The sequence below is a fragment of the Triticum aestivum genome, chromosome 6B (assembly GCF_018294505.1).
Source record: "Triticum aestivum cultivar Chinese Spring chromosome 6B, IWGSC CS RefSeq v2.1, whole genome shotgun sequence".
Classification (NCBI taxonomy): domain Eukaryota; kingdom Viridiplantae; phylum Streptophyta; class Magnoliopsida; order Poales; family Poaceae; genus Triticum; species Triticum aestivum.
Window position 1 is genome coordinate 659,336,364 of NC_057810.1, and position 8,377 is coordinate 659,344,740.

An 8,377-nucleotide genomic window follows, 5' to 3' on the forward strand; every position below is an offset into this window, starting at 1 on the left:
AGGCTGACTACCGAGCAGTGGCATCGGCATCTTGGTATGAACTATTGTATTCGAAGGATGACCAATAAAATAGTTCCAATAAATTGTTGTGCTCTCCAAACATTGAGTCTTCCATTTGTGATGCTTGTCCGCGTGCTAAGAGTCACTAATTACCATATAATTATTCTACTCGTGTCTCTGCATCACCACTTGAGTTTATTCATACCGATGTTTGGGGGCCTGCTTTGCCATCTTCCGGGGGTTTTAAGTACTATGTCAGTTTCATTGATGACTATAGTCGTTATTGCTGGATATACTTGATCAAACATATATCTGATGTTGAGAGCATCTTTTACACTTTTCAAAACCATGTTGAGCGTCTCTTGAATGCTAAGTTTCGTTCTGTTCAGTCAGACTGGGGGTGAGTATCACCGTCTCCATGCTTATTTTTAGCGCACCGACATTGCTTATCGTGTGTCTTGTCCACATACCTCCCAACAAAATGGTATAGCTAATCGCAAGCACCGTCATCTCGTTGAGACGGGTCTAGCTTTCCTAGCGCACTCCTCACTACCTCTTCGGTTTTGGTACGAGGCATTTCTTACTGCTTGCTATCTCATCAATAGGATGCCTACGCCTGTTATCAACAATGCCACGCCCATGTTTCGCCTCCTCAACATGCTTCCTGAGTATTCTTTTCTCCGCACCTTTGGTTGTGCGTGTTGGCCTAGTTTACGTAAGTATAATTCACGTAAACTCGAGTTTCACTCTAGGATGTGTGTGTTTCTTGGTTACAGTCCCATGCATAAAGGCTACAAGTGCCTTGATCGCTCCACTGGTCGCATTTACATCTCTCGTCATGTCGTATTTGACGAGACGGTGTTTCCCTATGCCACTCCCAGTGCCACTGTTGATGTCTCCAAACTCCTTTCTGTGTCGTTTCCGTCAGATGAGCCAGTTACTCAGAGTACCGACACAGGTAATTATGACATTACCTTGTTACCGGCTAATGCACCTGGTGTTGCTATTGTTAGTTCTCATGTGCAGGTTTCCCCCGCGTCACCCTCGCTCAACGCCCATGCATTGTCGGCGCCACCGCCTTTGCATGCCTTGGATGGCAAGCCCGGGTCCCTTGCAGGCCCGCAGGCCACCCCCGGGTCGGCACCGCCTCTGCATGGCTTGGACGGCATGCCCACGTCCCGCCTGCATGCAGGCATGACGGCCAATCCCGGGTCGGCCTCTTGCGCTACTCCTGGTGTTGACCCCGCCCAGGCCGACACGCTGGTCCCGGTCCTTAACCACGGCCCGTGTTTTCGCTCTCCGTCGCCTGGGCGGTATTCTGCTCGTGATGGGTCTCCTTAGCCCACCCCGTCAGCGCCTGCGTCTCCGGCTCATGACGGGTCTACCTCGTCGCCGCCCGCTTCATCACCCTCGTCGCCGCCTCTAGCAACTCCCCCTGCTGAACCTTCACGGGTCATCGTCACGCGATGGTGTAATGATATCTCCCGTCCCAAGGTGTATCGGGATGGCACGGTTCGGTATGATCCATATCGTTGCCGGGCGCTCATGGTGGATCCAGCATCTCATTGCACCGCTCTCTCTAAGCCAGCTTGGCGTGCTGCTATGGAGGCTGAGTTCGAGGCTCTTCAGGCTAACAAGACATGGATATTGGTACCCCGTCCACCTGGCACTAACATTGTTGGTAAAAAATGGATCTTCAAAACGAAGTTCCGTCCTGATGGTTTAGTTGATAAATACAAGGCGAGGCTTGTGGCTCGAGGTTTCACACAACAGTATGGTATAGATTATCATGATACTTTCAGCCCTGTGGTTAAACGAGTCACAGTTCGCCTGGTGCTTTCTCTTGCTATCTCTCGCGGTTGGTGCCTTCGTGATATTGATGTGAGTAATGCCTTCCTTCATGGTTTTCTGTCTGAGGACGTATACATGCAGCAGCCTCCTGGTTTTGAGGATTCCCGGTACCCTCGGTATGTTTGCAAACTGCAGTGTGCTCTCTATGGTCTCAAACAGTCGCCTCGTGCCTGGTATGCATGCCTGAGTGACAAGCTTCATTAGCTCGGTTTTGTTGCTAGCAAGGCCGATACCTCTCTGTTTATCTTCGATCATCAGGGGGTTGTCATATATATGCTCGTCTATGTTGATGACATCGTCTTGGTTGGATCCTCTTTGTCTGCTGTTGAGAAGCTGGTTACCACCCTTTCTGGTTCTTTTCCTATCAAGGACCTTGGGCGTCTGGAGTATTTTCTTGGTATTGAGGCCACTTACATTTCTGAGGGTATGGTTTTGACGCATCACAAATATGCTCTTGATCTCTTGCATCGGGCCAACATGGAGCAATGTCGGCCTGTTACTACTCCCATGTCTACTTCCGACAAATTGTCTCGAGATCAAGGATAGCCGCTTAGCTCCGAGGATACTTTCAAGTACATGAGTCTTGTTGGGAGTCTCCAGCACCTAACTCTGACACGTCCTGACTTGTCATTTACTGTTAACAAGGTGTGCCAATACTTGTCGCAGCCTACTACCGCTCACTATGAGGCCGTGAGCGAATTCTTCGATATATCCGAGGCACCGTGTCCACTGGTTTGTGTTTCCGGTGCTCTGCTTCTATGGGGCTGAGTATTTTCACTGATGCAGATTGGGTGGGTTGTTCTGATGATCGCCGGTCTACGGGTGGTTTTGCCATTTTTCTTGGATCCAATCTGGTTTCCTGGAGTTCTCGCAAGCAACCCATGGTTTCTCGCTCTAGTACTGAGGCAGAGTACAAGGCTTTGGCCAATGGCACCGCTAAGACTATATGGATACAGTCGGTGTTGAAGGAGCTTGGTGTGTTTCTTCTCCACCCTCCTGTTTTATGGTGTGACAATGTTGGCGCCACATACTTATCTCCCAATCCAGTTTTTCACGCCCGCACGAAGCATATCGAGGTTGATTTTCACTTTGTGCGTGAGCGGGTTGCCTTGGGTGCTCTTGTTGTTCGGTTCATCTCCACTGGCGATCAGTTGGCTAACGTATTCACGAAGCCTTCTACTCAGCTCACACTTCGTCGATTCCGTTCCAATCTCAACCTTGTTCACGACGGTTTAGATTGAGGGGGGTATTAGAGTTGTATTCTCTGTGTATACGTGTACGTGTTGTATACCCGTTGTATTTCCTTGTTGTACAAGTTGATCTATCAATATAAAAATATGCCAGCCGGTTGGGGCTAACCACGGCAAATAATTCCTTTTAACTCATGTGAGTATATCATTGCAGAGAGTCGTCAAATTTGACCTTATCTACAAAGTGTTGGATTCTAGTTGAAACTAACACATCTCAGGATGTTTACGACTTGATCAGGGGCATATCTACGCTCAGTAGCATGTGTTATGCCGTTTTCGTGCTTCAAAGAAACTATATTTGATGCACACAAAAAGCCAAGATGACCGAAAAGATGGTATGTTATGATTACAGAGATGATATTTAAACCGGGGATAGTTAAAACCAACAGAATTGGCATTCATGTCCCGGCGAGAGGTGTATGCTAATATATATGGATCTTCATGGGCTGCAAAAAGTTTAGATATGGATTGCTCTCAAGACATTCCAGGGTTCCGGTAAAGAAACAAGTTCAAGAATCATTATTCTCATCGATAAGGACTATCTGGTCATGGACCATCTCGATCCACAGAACAAACTGGTAGACCGATGAGCTTGACGGGTACATGCATACAAAATATTAGAGGAGAACAGTTATGATGACTCTTTGTACTGTGGATCCAGATGGTCCATGACCAGAAAGTCCTTATCGATGAGAATAATTATGGTCTAGTGCATGTACACAATTTTTATACTCTCTTTTTGTGCGGGGTCACAAATTTTATACTCTTGAAAGGGGTTCATGCACACATAGGGTTTATATACAACACCGAGAAGGATCTCTATTTATGCAAGAATATTTGAATTCTTATGCTTTCACGAGGAGTCTTTTTTTTTGGAAAAGGAGGTTAACCCCCGCCCCCTGCATCAATCGATGCATTCAACCATCTTTATTAATTATTCCAACAAGGTCTGACAAAAACATACATCAATCCACCCGAAACCACCACTCACACCTACAAACTCAATAATGTGGAGTGCTCTTAGTCCTCATATCTAAAATCGGTGTCGTCGCCAATCCATCCACATAACGTATCAGGACCAACAACCGGCGCAGCAGACCTAAAGCGCACACCACATGCACACGCTTTAGAAGCCGCCATCATCATCGGACCACTGACCCATATTCAGGAGAGAGATCCGCATCATCCTTGCCAATCTGGACATCCATCGACGCCACCACGGCGCCACCGCCCTGCGCTCATCTGTCCAGACGCGAAGACTCTAGAAGACTGTTGTGTGTAGCACCTACCAACCAGGCATGACTTAGCGTAGCACCTGTCGGCCATGCATGACTAGACAGCTCCACCAAAGCTCCGTGCAAGACGAAGCCGCTCCACCTCCTGCCTTTGCCATCCAACACTGCTCCACAAACAATACTCCCAAGAGAGAAACGTCACCGAAGTACCGCCATCGTCCGATCTGAAAGACAAGATCCTAGGGTTTCCCCCGAAATAGTGCCCACCACCAGCAACCGTCAAGGACCCACACAGTGCCCACCACCACTCAGCCCGCAAAGCGACGCCTTCAGGAAGGTCACGACACCAAGGCCGCCGCCGCCGCCCACGGAGTTAGGATTTTCACCCGAGAGGCAGGTAGGGGGAGTAGAGGAGCAAACGTAGACCGACGTCTCCAAGAAGAAAAGCGGCGCCCTTGAGCATCGTCGTCAGCGCGGCCGGCCAAGGCCCACCAAGGGGTTTCCCCCAATCAGGATCTCCTCCACCAGCTTCACCCGTGGCCACCGGCCAGGGTCCCGGCAAGCCACACCGGCATCGTCGGGAACCCGTAGGATAGAAGCACACCGATCAGGGCCGGAGGACAGCGGCCAGATCATGCGCTGCTAGCCGCCAGAGCAGCCACGCCAGGCCCTGGTTCACCGAAGACCTGTCAGTTGTCCGACCAGACCACCGGCACCACGCCAGCCTCGCCACTCGCTGTAGCATGTAGGGGCCTAGCCGGAAGGTCCGCCGCCCTAGATCCAATCGCTCTCCAGCGCAAGGTGATGCAGCAAGGGCCCCGCCGCCGCAGTCCCCGGCTGTGCCACGGGCTTGCCTGGCGCCAGCCTCATGCGGCGGCGAGGGAGGGAGGGAGAGGAGGTGGCTACATAATATGAATATTTTGGCTCGAAGCCAGAAGCCTTGAAGCAACCCCAAGAACCACCCAGAAAGTATTTTGCTCATGAAAAATACCCGTGGTGGTGCTCTCGATAATGGTCATGCTAGGGGCAAGGAGTTTAGTATGGATAATGTGACTTAGCTCGGTGCATCACCGAGATTAAAAAATCTTAGTAATTATATGTAAAAGGCCGTATGCATCCCTAGTTCACTAGTAGAAAACATGGCATTAGTCCCGGTTCTAAGGGCCTTTAGTCCCGGTTCTGCAACCGGGACTAAAGACCCCCACTTTTAGTCCCGGTTGTGTTACGAACCGGGACTAAAGGAGCATCACGTGACTGCTTTGGGGCGCCTAGGCAGGAGGACCTTTTGTCCCCGGTTGGTAACATCGACCGGGACTAAAAGGCCGCCACGCGTCAGCATCTGCCAAGCGCTGTTTTTTTTTGAAAGGAGGGGTTTAGGGTTTTGGAATGTTTAGGGGTTTCATATTGTGTTTCCCCCTTTTCTTTTTGTGTTTACCATTCAGTTCTTTTACATTTAGGGTTTTCATTTTCATTTTATATTTTCCATTCAACTCGACGCTAGCTATTACATATAGCAACGAATGAACCATTACACAACATCGTCATGAATATATAGAGAGAAGTGTGACCTCTCTTTCTCCGTGCTTGGTCGAACAACAAGTTTTCATATATCTATTCGACGCTACTACATATAGTACATGTTCATGCATATATACAATATAACATCTCTTAAGATCCCTAATATCTAATTACCAAAATCACATTGCAAATTCCGATGGTATTCTCCGTCTGTAGGTATGACCTCTTTAAGAAAGAATCCCGCCAATTCCTCTTGAATTGCTCGTATGTGATTATTTGGTAGGAGTTCGTCCCGCTTACATTGGATCTAATTTAAAGAAGGGGGTCAATATATGTATGAATTAAACTCAACACAATTGATGGTAATAAAATAAAATTGTGAATATTGTTTACGTACTTCAACTTGTTGTAAAGATCTGCCCTGCTCATAGGCCGTCTGGCGAATGAACTCGCAAACATAGTATCCACATAAATTTTTCCCAGGTGCCTGCCTCAAGCACTTCACGAGAATAGAGTTCAATCAAAATAATAATCAAGCATGATAATGGTATTGAAACTAGAATCAATGAGAGATACGCGGAACTAGCTAGTACTACTTACTGTGGGGTGTTGCAATCATAGCTCCTTTTTCCATTCACCCCTAGCCTCCTTGGTGAACTTTTTCCAAACCCTGCCGGCAGAGAAAATGATTACTTGATATCAAAAAATGAACGAAAGTCGATACAATGGGATAATGATTGAACTTACTTCTGGAGCATTTCACTCATGTCTGCCCACTCCTTAGGCTCTTTACATCTCGAGTCAAAGACAATTACTACTCCCGCGTCAAGCTGAATGACTAGCAGAATAAAGTGGAACCTGTGCACGCATAACTCATCAATTACACCTAACCTCGAGTAAGCGAAATAGAATGTACACAAGACAATAACACTCACTTGAAGTTGTAAGAAAATAGTATTTCCCGTCTGGTTTGCTGTCCAATTAACGCCTTTAGCAAGTTTTTCGATGTATCCTCGGTGTTGTGTTGTACCGTATATTCATTTACAGTATTTGGGTTAATGAACCCAATGTCATATATTTGTCCTCTTTTGCATTCAAGAATCTTCAATCTGCATAATATAGTGAGGATAATTATACATGCAATGAATGAGCTGAGCTAGATACTTAATTACAGAAATAATACTTACATACAATAGTAGCTGACGATAATTTTGGCGAGGGCATCTTGATTATATAACTGAAATAATTCTTCAAATTCAATGTACATCGCTTCGACTCCATTGAGGTAATGCTCATCTTTAATTCCCACATAGATACTGTTGCTCCCTTTCTCGCAGGCTTTCGTGTACCACTGATGCAATCTTCATATTTGTGTTAGTAGATGCGGGAGCTCCTCAGGTCTGATGAGAGGCTTCCCGTGCTCGTATCTAAAGGCTAACTCAGCCATGGGGAACTCTCCATGCTCGCCTAAGTATTCACCAAGTGTGAAGCCAAGATCATCGGCCGCTACCCCCGGATCATTAGCGATATAGGTAAACACCTTGAGTGGGGGGCATGATTGGTTTTTCTATTCGCCGAGCTGGGGAGTTGTTTTCCCATTTCTTGCACCACTACTACTTCCCGACCGCTTCACTTCATTAAATGTCTTTACAACACAATGGTCATAGTGTGATAGCGGCGGAGGCGGTGGTGGTCGCGTAAGGTTATCCAGAAAGCGATTCGCTTTCACCGGATCTATTTTCTCCTTTGGATCTGGACTGGTCGGTGCAATCTGGAGTTTCACATCGGCATCCATGACCTTGTCGAGTTTGTCATCACTCAGTTCGTATGTTAACTTGGCAGGAGCCTTCTTGACGCTTCTATCTGCTATGGATTTCTTCGCAGTTGTACTACTAGCCGCCGGAGCGATGGTCGTTCTCTTCCACCGGGGCTGAGGAAGCGGAGTCTGCTGGCGTGGAGGAGATGACTGAGGCAACATAGTCTGCTGACACGACGGAGAAGGCTGAGGCAGCGGAGTCTGTTGACGCAGCGGAGACGGCTGAGGTAGTGTAGTCTGCTGACGCAAGGGAGACGACTGAGGCGGCGGAGACGACTGATGCAGCGTCCAGCGTGGAAGCACGATGTGTTCCTTTTTCCATAGAATGGTAGTCCTTATGCCATCTCCCAGATGAGTCTCCCCTTCATCTGTAGGGTACTCAAGCTCCAGCTGCTCAAATCCGTTGGTAACTTCATCCACCCCAACAACAGCATAGCCATCTGGAATCAGAGAGAAATGGTAAGAGCATCTCTGGCAGACCTCGTATAATGCCGACCCGCAAAACACATTTACAGTTCATGGAAACACGTCTTTGCGGGCCGGCACGGGCGAGGGCAGAGTCAGACCCCGCTAATGGACCCTAAAAAAGGATATTCGTAGAAGATTCTCTTACGGGTCGGTTACATGGGGTCTGCTCAGGCGCCGCCGCGTCAACCTGCAAACCGAAAACTCCCAATAAGCAAATTTGACAGCGATTCCGATAAATG